The following is a 13,297-nucleotide window of genomic DNA, read 5'->3' on the forward strand; positions in this document are numbered from 1 at the left end:
AAACTTGGACCCGAACCAATCACCCAGCAGCACTTCCTGCACCTGTGTATGAATTTCTATAGTGTTTACTTTTATAAGCTGCCCCTGGGATGGACTCCAACATGAGAGAGACACCTGTACCATTATAAGAGATTATTTGGAATAAGACCTCCATTTTGTGGAGGGACTGAGTAAAGTTTAAGTTCCTAAGATCTCCCTGGGAACTGACATGTATGTGGGTAGCTGACAACCTGGTTGGCAAGGAAAGACATGAATGTTAGACAGGGCAAGTCCCCTGCCACAGCTGAGTACCCCAAACAAACATGGGAGCAGAAGTGTATTCCTAAGGAAACTCCCTATCCCTGTCTATAGAGCTCAGGCTTAGAAAGCCCATAGGATCTTGACCCAATGTTGCTGTCATCTGCTGAGTTTGATCTGTGGCCCTAGTCGATCAGTTTTGGGGTGTGGCATTCAATAAACCAACGCCTTTTGACTGTGGTCAGTGTGAGAGGCTTGTGTGGCAATTTCCTAACCCCAGCACTTACCACTATGGTTATCATGCAAAGCTTAACTGAGGTCAGCTCAGCTTGGCAGATTAAAATGGAAATACTGACAGGTACTTTTCATTTGGAAAGATGACTGTTTTATATACAATTATTTTCTAGGTATTTGGTTTTTGCTTGAAAAACATGGTTTATGTAGGTTTTAGTGGAAGTTGGTAGTCATCAGAAAGCTTTATCTGAGTCTTTTTAATTAAATGAGGTAATTCTTTTAAGACTAGTATCATATATTTAAGTTTTTCTCCAACCTTCATAGGATTGTAATAGAATTTTCTATGAATTTCTAGAACCCCACATCTCTCTGTTGTGCATTTATTTTTAAATTCTAATTTATTTATAAAAGAAGATTTCACTATTATCCCAACTGGTCCTAGGTGCTAGAATTACAGATATGTGTTTCATACTCAGCTTAAGCTATGTATTTTTCTATGAGAAATTTACCTGCTATTCTAGAATTAGGGAGAAATAATTGTGGTTTTACATGGTCACTGAAATAACATTTAAAAATAATTGTTGGTAGAAACAGGAAAATATTTTTTGAAATCATAAGGACTCTCAGTAGATTTTGGAGTGGCTTCTCTCATTGTGTTTAAGTCCTTACTCTAAGCCTTAGAGTTCCAATATGAAAACCTGAGAGCTTCAATCTGAAAACAAGGCTCACTCCAAGGATATTCTAGGGATTAAAGGAATGCTGTAGGCAAGCCCTGTGCATTGCCTAGGGCTCAATAAAAGGCAGCTACTGTTTTTGTTATTGTTGGTAATGTTTTATCAACTTTACTATCTGCATTGCTGATCTGATTAACACATTCGTTCACATGACTTAACACATTTCACCAAAGTATGGGTTTAAATATTTAATGTACATGTGTCTCTTTTGTTTTGCTTTTCAAGATAGGGTTTCTCTGTGTAGACTTCTGCTTCCCAAGTGCTGGGATTAAAGGCAAGCATCACTACGTGTTTCTTTTTAGTAAGGAAAAAAAAAATGAACAATTTCAACTCATCAAAAGCTCTACTCACATACAAGTCAAAGAAGAGTGAATACATTTTGTTAAAGCATTAAAAACATTGTAGTTATGTCAAGCCCTAAGGTAAGGTAAGTCAGGGTTTAAAATTTTGTCAGATACATATGAGAAAATGATCTTTATAGCTAAAGTTGCAACAAAATCTGTTCAGCTTTAGAAAGGAGATTTTAAAGAAAGTTAGAAAAGTATACATTCTAAATACATTGTCTAAAACCCAAGCTAGCGGGCTGGAGAGATGGCTTAGCCGGTAAGAGCACTGACTGATCTTCCAAAAGTCCTGAGTTCAAATCCCAGCAACTACATGGTGGCTCACAACCACCCATGATGAGATCTGATGCCCTCTTCTGGTGTGTCTGAAGACAGCTACAGTGTACTTACATATAATAAATTTAAAAAAAAAAAAAAACAAGCTAGCACCATCTTGGAAAACATCTAATTATATAAAGCTCCCTAATATAAATATTTTATGCTTCATGAGCCCATTCAGTGAACTTTAAAGATAGAGCCTGATTTAGCTTCTTTTCTAAACCATCAGCTCTGGTAAACATTCTAACTTCAACTTCTTGCCTTCAAGCAAAGTTAGGATCTACTTCTCCTAACCCATGTGTAAAAGTCCTCAGAAGTAGCAAACTGGTAGCAACTTAGTGGAGGTTAAACTCAAGGCCAGAAGCACTGCCAATATCATTACACATCAGCTGCAGATACTAGAAAACGCAGGCCAAAACACTCAAGAAAAACTATAGAAACACAAACACAGCACATGGGAGGAAAGGAGCTGCTGTCAAAATTGTGCTGAGTACAAGTCTGAGGTTTGAGTTAGTGCTCAGGGCGAAAGTGATGCCATGATCTGGGAGCCTTGACTGCCTCACTTAGGTAAGAGGATGTGTCAGCCTTGTGCCTGGCAAGAATCACATTACTATGTTAGGGCTCCTTTAAGTTCCTGCCTCCACTCTGGCTGTGCTGCTACTCCTTCCCTGTCTGTGAAAATCCGTTCCCCTGTAAGTGTCCCACCCCTAGTCTGAACAGAAAGCAGGAAATCCTGCCCTCAGAGCTGAGGTGATAGTCAGTCAGCAATACAAAGCAGTAGACGCTAAATTGTGTTTTGTTTTCTGGGATTTTTTGTTGAGACAGGTTGAGCCTAAGTTGGCTTGAAACTCAGTAAATGGCTTAGGACTCCTGATTCTTTACCTCCACATCTCAAGAGCTGGGGTCTAAATTGAGTTTCTTATTTGCAAAGAACAGACTTTCTACTTAATTTAAGCTAAAAAGAAATTTATCGGAGGAAGTTCAGTTGAGAGGAAGGGAAAACAAATCCATCATGCCCATTACAAGGTTATGAAAACACAAAGTTTGAGTAAGTAATGAACTGTACTTGTTATAATGAGAGCTTGTTATAATGAGCCTCACACTCAAGAAGAAATGCCTGAAACTACAAATCTTAGCTTAGAAAGGTTCTTGTGCTCTTTCTAGGTGGGGCTTGGGAGTAGGCATGGACAGCTGGAAAAGGCAAAGCCAGGACAGCACAGATACATGCCATGTGTACAAAAGGACATCCTGCTCCTAGCGGGTAAAAGTTATCTTTGAAAACTCTTTCTAGGTCTGGAGAGATGGCTCAGCGGTTAAGAGCACTGACTGTTCTCCCAGAGGTCCTGAGTTCAATTCCCAGCAACCACATGGTGGCTCACAACCAGCTGTGATGAGATCTGATGTGTGTCTGAAAACAGCTACACTGTACTCACATAAAAATAAATAAATCTTTAAAAGGAAAAAGAAAAGTCTGTCTCGTAATAGGGATGGTGGAGATCATACAGTGCATGGCTTTCCACTGTTGCAGGAAGAAAAACTCATTACCAGGGCCTTCGTGAAGTGGGCAAATCTCTTCCCGATAGCACTTTATTCTAAACAAGAACATTTCCAGGCAGAATCATAGGTTCCATTGGTCATCATCAGTTCAACTTCTAATAATTCAAACTTCCAGCCAACTTTGATAAGTAAGAACACCTTAGTTTTAGAAATACCTAATATAGTTCAAATTTTCCATTGGCCTTCCCCTTCCTCCCTAGGGCTGATTTTCCCAGAGGTTTCAAGATAGGTCTTAACACACTATAACACTGTGAAGAGGGAGGCATGAGCCGACACTTGCCTGACCATTTCACAAACAGGGCTTTAGCTATGGCTAGTTTCTATAACACCAAAATTTCCCACAGCAAAATTTCCCAGATCCTGTCACCATCTTTAAGAATATTTCTAAAATTAATCGCCATTAAATGTAACATTTAAGTTGTAGGTGTATTTTTGATACTCTCTCCCTACCTTAAAATACAGAAATTGTGTGTGATGGAACCTACATGTAACCCCAGAAACTGGGAGGTAGAGACAGGAGAAGGAGGGGCTCAAAAATCATCCTCAGCTACACAGCAAGTTCAAAGCTATCCTGGGCTACACAAGACTCTGTCTCAAAAAAGCAAGCAAAGTAAAACAAAGTAAAATATAAAAAAAAAATTCAAAAAAGGTTAAACTAATATTGAGAGGGTTTTTGTTTGTTGTCTTTTAAATTGGGAGAGTTTAGGGTCACAAATATATTTCTATTTTATCTGTAGGTTTAGAAAGGCAACAGCTCAAGTAACTAACATTCTAGTTTCAAGAAAAAACTTGCCGGGCGGTAGTGGTGCACGCCTTTAATCCCTAGCACTTGGGAGGCAGAGGCAGGCGGATTTCTGAGTTCGAGGCCAGCCTGGTCTACAAAGTGAGTTCCAGGACAGCCAGGGCTACACAGAGAAACCCTGTCTCGAAAAACAAAAACAAACAAACAACAAACAAACCTTAATGCACCAGTCAATGGCAGAATAAAGCACCGCTCTACATCACACATAGTTGTTCATGTGGATTCCCGTTCCTTTCTCTGAAGAAGCTTTTTAAAGCTGTGTGCATTTAAGTTCCTAAAATACCAGACTACTGACAGAGTTGATATGTCAAAGATGATGGTGAACTTCTCTGAAAACCACAAAGGAAACCAATAGTCCCACATTAAGACTTCGAATAACCCCACCAAAGAGGAAATACAAAAGAGAAATTAACAATGTGATAAGGCAGACGTGCCTGAGTACTTCTAGATTGTCTTTTGACCCTCTCAATCTTGTACCCCAGTTCCTCCAAACTCTTCCTTTTTCTGCAAGGCAAGCAGAAAAAAGATGCAAGGCCTTCGGAGGGAAAACAAACAAAAATCCTTCCATCTTGACTTCTTCACTTCAAGGGGCCCTAACGTCAGCTTTCATAGCTGTCAAGAAGAGTCACAGTGCCTGTCCGGGTTCCCTATTACGAGGATCAAATACAATGCTGTCCCACTCTAAGTGAAAGCCACCATTCCTGGGAGAATTGCCAACACAACTCAGCTCCGGTTCTACTCGCGCGGCAAGGCTGGTTCGACCTACAGTCAACAGGAAGCTTCTGCGGCCAGACGAGAACCAAGGTGTCAGCACCGCCCGGATGGCTCACGCGGTTCGACTGAGATTTTACTATCAGTGACAAAGGGTGCGGAGGCACAAAGCTGAGAAATGAACAGTCAACCTCTCTCCAAAGAACCCCAACTCCGATCACCCTCCGAAAACAAAGCCCCACACCCCTCAGTGTTTCGGTGAGCCAGGCGGAGCCAGCCCCGCTTCGCCCGTTGCGGTAGTCGGCGTGCGGGCAAGGCAGGGAACCACATGTCGGTGCTGCTTTCTCCTCACGCCCCCTCAGGAGCCCGCCTGGCCCCTGGCGCCATGTTGGGCCGGCAGGCAAGACACTGCCGGGCCTCCCAGCGGCCCGCGGACCCCGCGCAGAGCTCCCGCGCCGGAAGGCGCTCCAAGCAGACAGCAGAGCGCGAGTTCCGGTGAGCGGGCGCGCGCAGGTAGCCGCAACCCCCGCCCCGCGCGCGATCCGGAGCGGAGGGGCGGGGCCGGCGGCGAGAGGAGGAGAGAGGGAGGCGGCGGGGTGCGGGCGTCCGGGAGTTCCCTCCTCCTCAAGTAAAGCGTCCCGGGCCGGCTGCGCCGCCGTCGCTGCCTCCTGGCGCCCCGCGAGCTGGAGGTGGAGAAGGGAGAGGGACCCGCGGGCGTCCACCTCGGCCGGCCGCCTTCTCCCCGCGGCGACCCGTGCGAGAGCGGCCGGACTCAGGTAAGCTCGCGGCGTGGCCTCGCGACGTAGGCAGCTGACCCGGACCGGGCAGCTCTAGGCCTCGGCATCCACCCTCCTGCTCCCGGGCTTCTCGAGGCGCCGCCGCCCCTGCCGCTGTCCGCCTGCTGGTCCCGGAGTCTGGAAGTTGAGGAGAAACTTCTCCCCTCCCGCGGTCTGGCGGGCGGGCGTGTGTGTCCCGTCTCCTGGACTCACTACCTGCTTGCCCAGTGCCTCGGTCTCCGCCCTGTCCAGGACTTCCCGATCCTGCGGGAGTCCGGATAGTGGTCCAGCCTATGTGGTGCCGCCGCTGCACCCTCCACCCTAAAGGACGTGGGGTCACTAGCGAATAAGGACCAGAGGGTAGGGGAGCGGCCCCTTCTCGTCTCAGCGGCTGGAGGTCGCCTGACGCCCGCGGTAACTGTCTGGAGCGAGGAGTGGAACGCGTGGAGCGAGTGGGTGAGCGGCCGGTTGTACTTGGTTTGATTGCAAACCACGACCTGTTTATAAAGTTTTCCTTTGTTTGGGTTTGAGGGTGTTGGGACGTGTTACAATCAGCGGCCACTTTTAAGTGCCTTGCCACTCCGCCTCCCCCCATGAGTTCGGTTCTCTGTCCTCCTGTGTCAACGAAAATTTTGTTTGTGTTTTGCTTCTTGATAATTGCTTCCAGCTTTTGCTTTATTGGGCTTGAGAAAGAGTTGTTTTTAAAAAGTGGGAATATCGTTTCTGGTATAGGGATTGTGAATGGGGCACAGCGTAGTTTTGATGTAGTTATTCTTTGCATAAGTGACTGGAACAGCAGTGGAATGACAGTTATTAAAGTAAATAAATGAAAAGTATGCAGTTGAAACATAACTTTGTACCTCTCTCGTGTGTTCCACAGCTGTGTTTTTTACATGTGATTTCACAGGATATTGCGGTATGGTATATTCATGTATTTCGTGTAAAATTACTCACCAAAATTGACAATTGAAAGTGAGTTTAAACATCCTGTTAAATTTCTAAATTTAAATTACTAATGAAAATGTTATTAAGTGTGCATGTGTGACTCAATTTAAGGCCGAATACGTGCCAGCACAATGGTGTGGACTAGAAACATTTTGAGTGGGCAGATAGGGAGTGTTAAATTAAAAGCCAAAGTTCTTATATGCATCACATAGGGGAGAGAGCACAACTGTAGGAAAGTTGTTCTTCAGGAATTTTTTCCCTCTTGCTATGTCAGCATTTAGCTATATCTTATTTTTGAATACCAGCAAAACCTCAGTGAAAAATGTAGATGCTGGTTGACATTTCAGTAGGTCCTAAATTTAGGGGAGGGAGAAGATTGCCTTTGATTGAAACTTAGATACAAGACTGTTTATATTCCATATTTCCAGGATAAAAGAAGAGCTTTTAAAATGTGTGCTTTGCCATAAAACTACGGTAATGGTATACCTTTAATTTTGTAGCTAGTTTTTGCTGACTTCACAGACCACAAAATTGACTCCTTTCTGTTCAACTGAAAGTGAAATTACAGCCCTGACCTGTCTTCTGGGATAGGTGTGAAATTTATCTCATGGCCAAAGGATAATATTAATATATAGTCAAAAATTGCTTTTAGTTGAAGAAATTCTCAAAAAACCCCATTGTCTTTGCAAATAAAATTTTATTTCATTGCATATATAAATAAAAGAGTGTGCTAAAAGAGTAGTGAAATATTACTAATCTTGTTTACTTACAGTTCAAATTTGCATAGTCCTAACAGTAATAGCATACTACTGTGGGTAATTTTTTAAAAAATATTTATATAAGTACACTGTCGCTGTCTTCAGACACACCAGAAGAGGGCATCAGATCCCATTACAGATGGTTGTGAGCCACCATGTGGTTGCTTGGAATTGAACTCAGGACCTCTGGAAGAGCAGTCTTAACCACTTAACCACTTAACCACTTAACCACTGAGCCATCTCTCCAGCCCTGGTAATTAAAAAAAATATATATTGAACTTCCAATTTAGTGGTTCAGGTTGGTGTGAGCATCATTTATCAGTCTTATTACCATTGTTTAGGAAAGAAACCTGAGCAGATTTTTTTTTTTTTTTTTTGAAGAGCATTGATAGGCTCTGATGTCTAGGGATGCAAATTTAAGTGATAAAACTATTAAAAAAAAAAAACTACAAGGAAGTGATGCTTCTATCCTTGGGGTCTTGGAGGTGTTAGTTTTATGAGCTCATACATTTGTGTTTGTCTGTTACCTAGGTTTTATATTTTACATAAAAATATTTTTAAGAAGCCCGAATGTAATGCAGTGTAGAAGGTGCTTAGGTTAAATTAATAATTTAATTTTCAGGATAATCTGGTTTCCTGTCACATCCATTAATCTTTTCCCTGTTGATTAAAAATTTTAGTCATTTGTGTCTAGCTTAAGGGCACTCCCTGGGCTCTTCTTTGCTAACAGGTTTAGATTTCTCGCATCATAAATATCATATACTAGTTTGTGTGTAAAAATACCACACACACACACACACACACACGCACGCACGCACAAAAAAAAATCTAATAAAAAAAAGAAAATACCACACACTTCCAAATGTACAGTAATGAGAGAATTTTCAAAAAAAGTGTTTCTTATTGAGTTCTTGATTTTTATGTTATTTTAATGTTCTGAGAGAAGGTGTTATGTGTTAATTTTAAATATAAATAGTAAATAGAAAGTAATCAAAATGTTTATTGAGGTGTTCTTTTATCAGGTACCTACCTTTCAGAAAATCAGGTACCATGACAAAACTGACATAGCAAGAGTTGACTTTCATTCCTTTTTTTTTCCTTAAAGCAGTAATGCTTCAGATAAAAACAATTCAGTGTCAGTTTTTTTTTTTTTCTTTTTTTCTTTTTTTTTTTTTTTTTTGTACACTGTAGCTGTCTTCAGACACTCCAGAAGAGGGCACCAGATCTCGTTACGGATGGTTGTGAGCCACCATGTGGTTGCTGGGATTTGAACTCTGGACCTTTGGAAGAGCAGTCGGGTGCTCTTACCCACTGAGCCATCTCACCAGCCCTCAGTGTCAGTTTTAACATGAGATTTTTTTTCATTGTGTAGTGATTTTCCCTTTAATTACACTTTATGAGGTTTGTAGGGTCTGAAGAAATACTATACTTTTGTTACAGAAGGAAGCAATGACAATGGTGTTTCAGAGAGACAGAGTGGTTGCCTGAGGCCGCTTTAGTTATTCTGTGTAGTTGCTTGCTGTTTTAGCTGTTGGTTTTGTTACTTTATGTTGTTGTAATGGAGCTCTGAAGAAGAGATTGCATCTGTGCCAAGTTCATGTCACAGGAACTTTGCCTCATTGTAAAGGCAATGTTTGTGATTCTGTCCTTGTGTGCATATTTACAGGAAATTTTAGTAAGATCTTCTATTGTTCAGAGAGCTACATGGCTAGGTCACCTTTGGTTCACATTTAAACTTATACTAGAGATACAAGTCCTCTAGCAAGACCTAACTGCTTCTCTTCAGAGGAAATAATCTGTTCCTATTAAAGTGTGTTGGTGTCTTACCAGCTTTGTGTACAGCTACTTATGTATGGCTACAATCGGGTATATATTTTCTTTTTTCTTCTCTCAGCTGCTCCAGTGCCACAATTAGCTGAGTATTGCTCAGCTGCAGCTGCTGGGTGATTATGAGCCATCCAGCTCCTGTCTAAACTCAGGGACAGATTTAGCAAAGGAGCTATAGTAACAGTCGAGATAGAAGGGAAGAGCCAGTGCTGCTGCCAGTATCATTTGAGCAAGTCTGTGCCAAGGGATCCTTGGCTGCTGCAGCACTACTGTTGTCTTGGAACCAGCCGACTTGATGGCAGCATGTCTTGATCTGAGTTGAGGTTTATAACCTTAAGACTGGGAAACATACTCCAAGAAAAATGGAGAATGCTATGATTACAGAGTATAGTGTGATGTACTGATGGCATGAATTACAAGCCTCGGTGCCTCATCTCCTTGCTTAGCATTGCCTTTCAGTTGTTGGGTATTTAAGAAGCATGTAACATATTTCAAGTTAGGGGGATGGCTGGATTGCTGATGTACATTAATTTTGGACTCTCCTACAAAAAGTAGAAGATCCTTGAGAGGGGTTAGTTCTAGAACTAGCTACCCCGTTGTCTGAATTTTGAAAATAATTTATCCCCTGTTGTCCGAACTTTGAAAATAGAAACCCCAAATTCTTTTTTCTTACTGTTGGTATTCGAGAAGCTAAGCCTCAACAAGTACAAGTACTAGTAATCCATGGTAGTCTGTAAGAGGAGGTGGATGGGGGATTGGGAATTCAAGTCCAGTGTTACCTTGTCTCAAAAGTAAAAGGGGGAAAATGCAAACACAGTATCAGCTATGTATGGCAAACCAGGCTGAAAGATACCATGAGCAGATTTTGCTGCCTGTGAAATGATAATGCATCATTTTATACTGATTTTTTTTTTTTACAGCTATCTACTGAAAATTAGATGGAACAGATCCTTTTACTAATCCTGGAAGTACTGGGTGGCTCAGGGTTTGGGCTAATTTGAGGTAGGGATTAGAAATAGTTCAATTTAGCAGAACCCTAAGGAAGAGATATGGAAGACTGACTGGTTGAACATTATCAAGAATACATTGTCATTAGGCCACTGAACAATAGACTGGTAAAATATTTTCTTCCTTTGTGTCTTTTACAAAGTTCATATGACTAAGCACATTTCTCATAAAATTGTAACTAATTTCTTTCTGTGGCTCTTATAGTTGATAAAGTGTTCCTGAGTCAAGGTACAGTTTTATAGTAATCCACAGTAAAGATTTTTTTTTAAGATTTCCTTATTTATATATTTATTTATTTATAGAGTGTGTCTGTGCGTGTGTGTCTGTGTGTCTGTGTGTGTGGGGGAGTAGGTGAGAGGACATAGCTGGAGGAACTGAGGATAGACTCCCTAGAGAAGCATACTTGTGATTTAGCATAATGAATCAAGACCTTTATTCCTTGGAAATAAGAAACAGTGGTAGAAAAGGAGGGTCTTTTCCTTTTTCTTCTATTTTAAATCATATATTTGAATTGGGAACAAAACCAACCAACCAACCAACCAACCAACCAACAAAAAACAAAAACAAAAAAACAAAGAAAAATATTCACTTACATTTTTGTTGTTGTTTGTTTCTTTGTTTGTGTGTACCGTTTTACAGGGTAACCAAACTGGCCTTGAACTGGCTCTGTAACCCAATCTGGCCTCAGATTTTTAGTCTTCTGGCCTTTGCTTTCTGCTTCCTAGAATTAGAGACATCGACCACTATCTAACTCTTACTTATACTTTTCTTTTCTTTCTTTCTTTTTCTTTTTTCTGGAACTCACTTTGTAGACCAGGCTGGCCTCGAACTCAGAAATCCACCTGCCTCTGCCTCCCGAGTGCTGGGATTAAAGGCGTGCGCCACTACCGCCCAGCGTGTTCCTGTAAATCTTATTGCTATACAAATTCTTCACTGTTTGAACAAAAGTTTCCTTCCAGAGCTCTAAATGGAAGTTTTGTTTGCTACTTTGGCCATGTGTTCTTAGTTAACATTTCTTCCTTCGCTACCTTAGGAGTCTTCTTTGGCTTCCTTTTATGTCTTGAATTGTAACTGAGTTTATACTGTTAGTCCTCCCTCAGTAAACTAGAATGTAAGTTTTCACATGAAAATTGACAGGCTTTATTCTGTTATTGTGCCAGCTATAGACTAGAATTTAAGCTTCCTGGGGTGGGGAGTTTTGTTGTACTCCTAAAATTTTCCATGAATCTAAAACAGTGACCCTTGTGAAGTGTTTTTGAGTCTAGGGTGTGCAGCTGGCAGTGTTTGCTTATCACAGACCCATCAACAAATACCTCATTAAATTCATGCAACAATCACAGGTTTTTGTTTATACTTAATTTTTTTGTGTGGCCGATCTAATTCAGTGACAGTTTTTTCAGTGACAGTACATTCAAATAAGCATTTAACTTGACTGATGTTTGAACTGTCAAGGAGAGGTGTTAAAGAGTTATTGTGGATAGCCCTGGGGCTAATGATATTTGATGTTAATTCCATTCTCCTATGAGGGGTGGGGAACAAAGAATGAGTCAGCACTCAGGTGATTTCCTGTAAACCTGCTTCCCACCTTACTTTATAAAATAAAGGAGAGCTGATGATTGGGCAGATAAAGGGAAGGTGGAGCAGAAGGTGGAGAGAGAGAAGGAGAAAATGGAAGAGGGAGAGGATGCAGAAGAGGAGGAAGAAGAAGAAAAGCGGAGCAGAAGCACATAGCCTAGAGAATCCGCAAGTTCTAAGGGGTCTCATAGATGTGGAAGATGGTATTGTAGTGATAGATCTGCCCAATCCAGGTGCACAGCCTGTATTTATATTAACTGAGTTGAATTTTCATTGCTGGGCACATGTGGGTTGGAGAAATTTACCGCGACAAAGAGTAGTACTTAATTATCCCTAGGCACAATTCCTGTCTTCAATGAGAGCATTCCATTTATGTCTAGAGACCATGCTTCTTAAAAACTGTAGCATATATCAGTTCCTGCTATATTACATTATTGTAAACAAGTCATATGGATTTACCAGAAGGCTATAATAATCCTTGTTAAGCCACCCTAGTTTCTTAGAACAACTTTACACACAGGAGGAGAAAAATTTTTGGTGGATAGATAGATATCTCTGCCACAGAAATGACCCAGTAATTAAACAAGTTGGACAGTGTTAGATCACAGAAACCTAGGACATGTCTCGCTCAGTACCTGTGGCTCCTCCCAGCCCTTCTCACACTACTAACTACCCTAAACCTCTCTCTCCCAGGGTCTGGGCTTCCACTTCCTTTCCCCCAGCTTCAGATTCCACAGCCATTTTGGTTATGCACCCTCTAGCTCTTGGGTTTCCGGACTAGCTCTTGGGTGCTTGGTCCATGGCTCCCCTCTTGGACTGCTTGCTACTCCCTTCTATTCCCCACTTGCTCCCTTTCCCCATCGCTCCTCTCTCATGGCCCCATTCAGTCTGCTGGCTATACTTAGTCTAGACCATTCTAGATGCTGCCCCTCCCCTATATAATATAATATTAATTTAATATAATATATGTATATGTATATATAAATAAAATATATGTATATTTTTTTCTTTTTTTTTTTTTTTTTTTTTACACTTGAGATTTTATTCCCCTCCTGGTCCACCCTCCCCCTTTTCCCTGTCCCCTTTCCCTCCCAGGTTCCTCCCTCCCAAGAAAGTTTATTTTCTAAGCTAGAGAGCATCTGATAAATTTAATTTGGCATTTGATCTTTGAACTTAATTTAGGAGCACTAAGAAGGAAAAATGGTGGCCATCTTCAGATTCTTGACAGAATCTTTGGTGGTAAGGGCAGTGTCATCCTGGGTTTTATATTAAAAGCACTAGGAAAAACAGTTTTTCACTTTAAGAAGTACCCCGACTTTAGGAAACATTAAAATCTACATTTACTAATTTCTATCTTAAGATTCTAATGGGCAGCATGGCAGCATGTAATTTGTTGATATTTAAATTTTATCTTATGTATACACCTCAGTGTATGTATGTGCCCTTTTGTGAGTGCATGCACCCTTGGACA

At 41.4% G+C, this 13,297-nt stretch overlaps 1 protein-coding gene across 2 annotated transcripts in view; it reads left to right on the forward strand.

Moving 5' to 3' along the window:
- Positions 1-5,494: 5,494 nt before the first annotated feature.
- The window catches only part of Yes1 (YES proto-oncogene 1, Src family tyrosine kinase), a 62,884-nt gene continuing 55,081 nt past the window's right edge, over positions 5,495-13,297 (forward strand). Inside the window, exon 1 of one of the 2 annotated variants that reach the window (XM_021161697.3) lies at positions 5,495-5,713. The gene's annotated coding sequence lies outside the window, so the exon portion shown is untranslated. Of the gene's footprint in view, positions 5,714-5,748; positions 6,170-13,297 lie in introns of those variants that run through there. The other variant, XM_085836587.1, reaches the window with a different exon arrangement.

The sequence above is a fragment of the Mus caroli genome, unplaced genomic scaffold (assembly GCF_978045245.1).
Source record: "Mus caroli unplaced genomic scaffold, Mus_caroli_1 scaffold_4, whole genome shotgun sequence".
Classification (NCBI taxonomy): domain Eukaryota; kingdom Metazoa; phylum Chordata; class Mammalia; order Rodentia; family Muridae; genus Mus; species Mus caroli.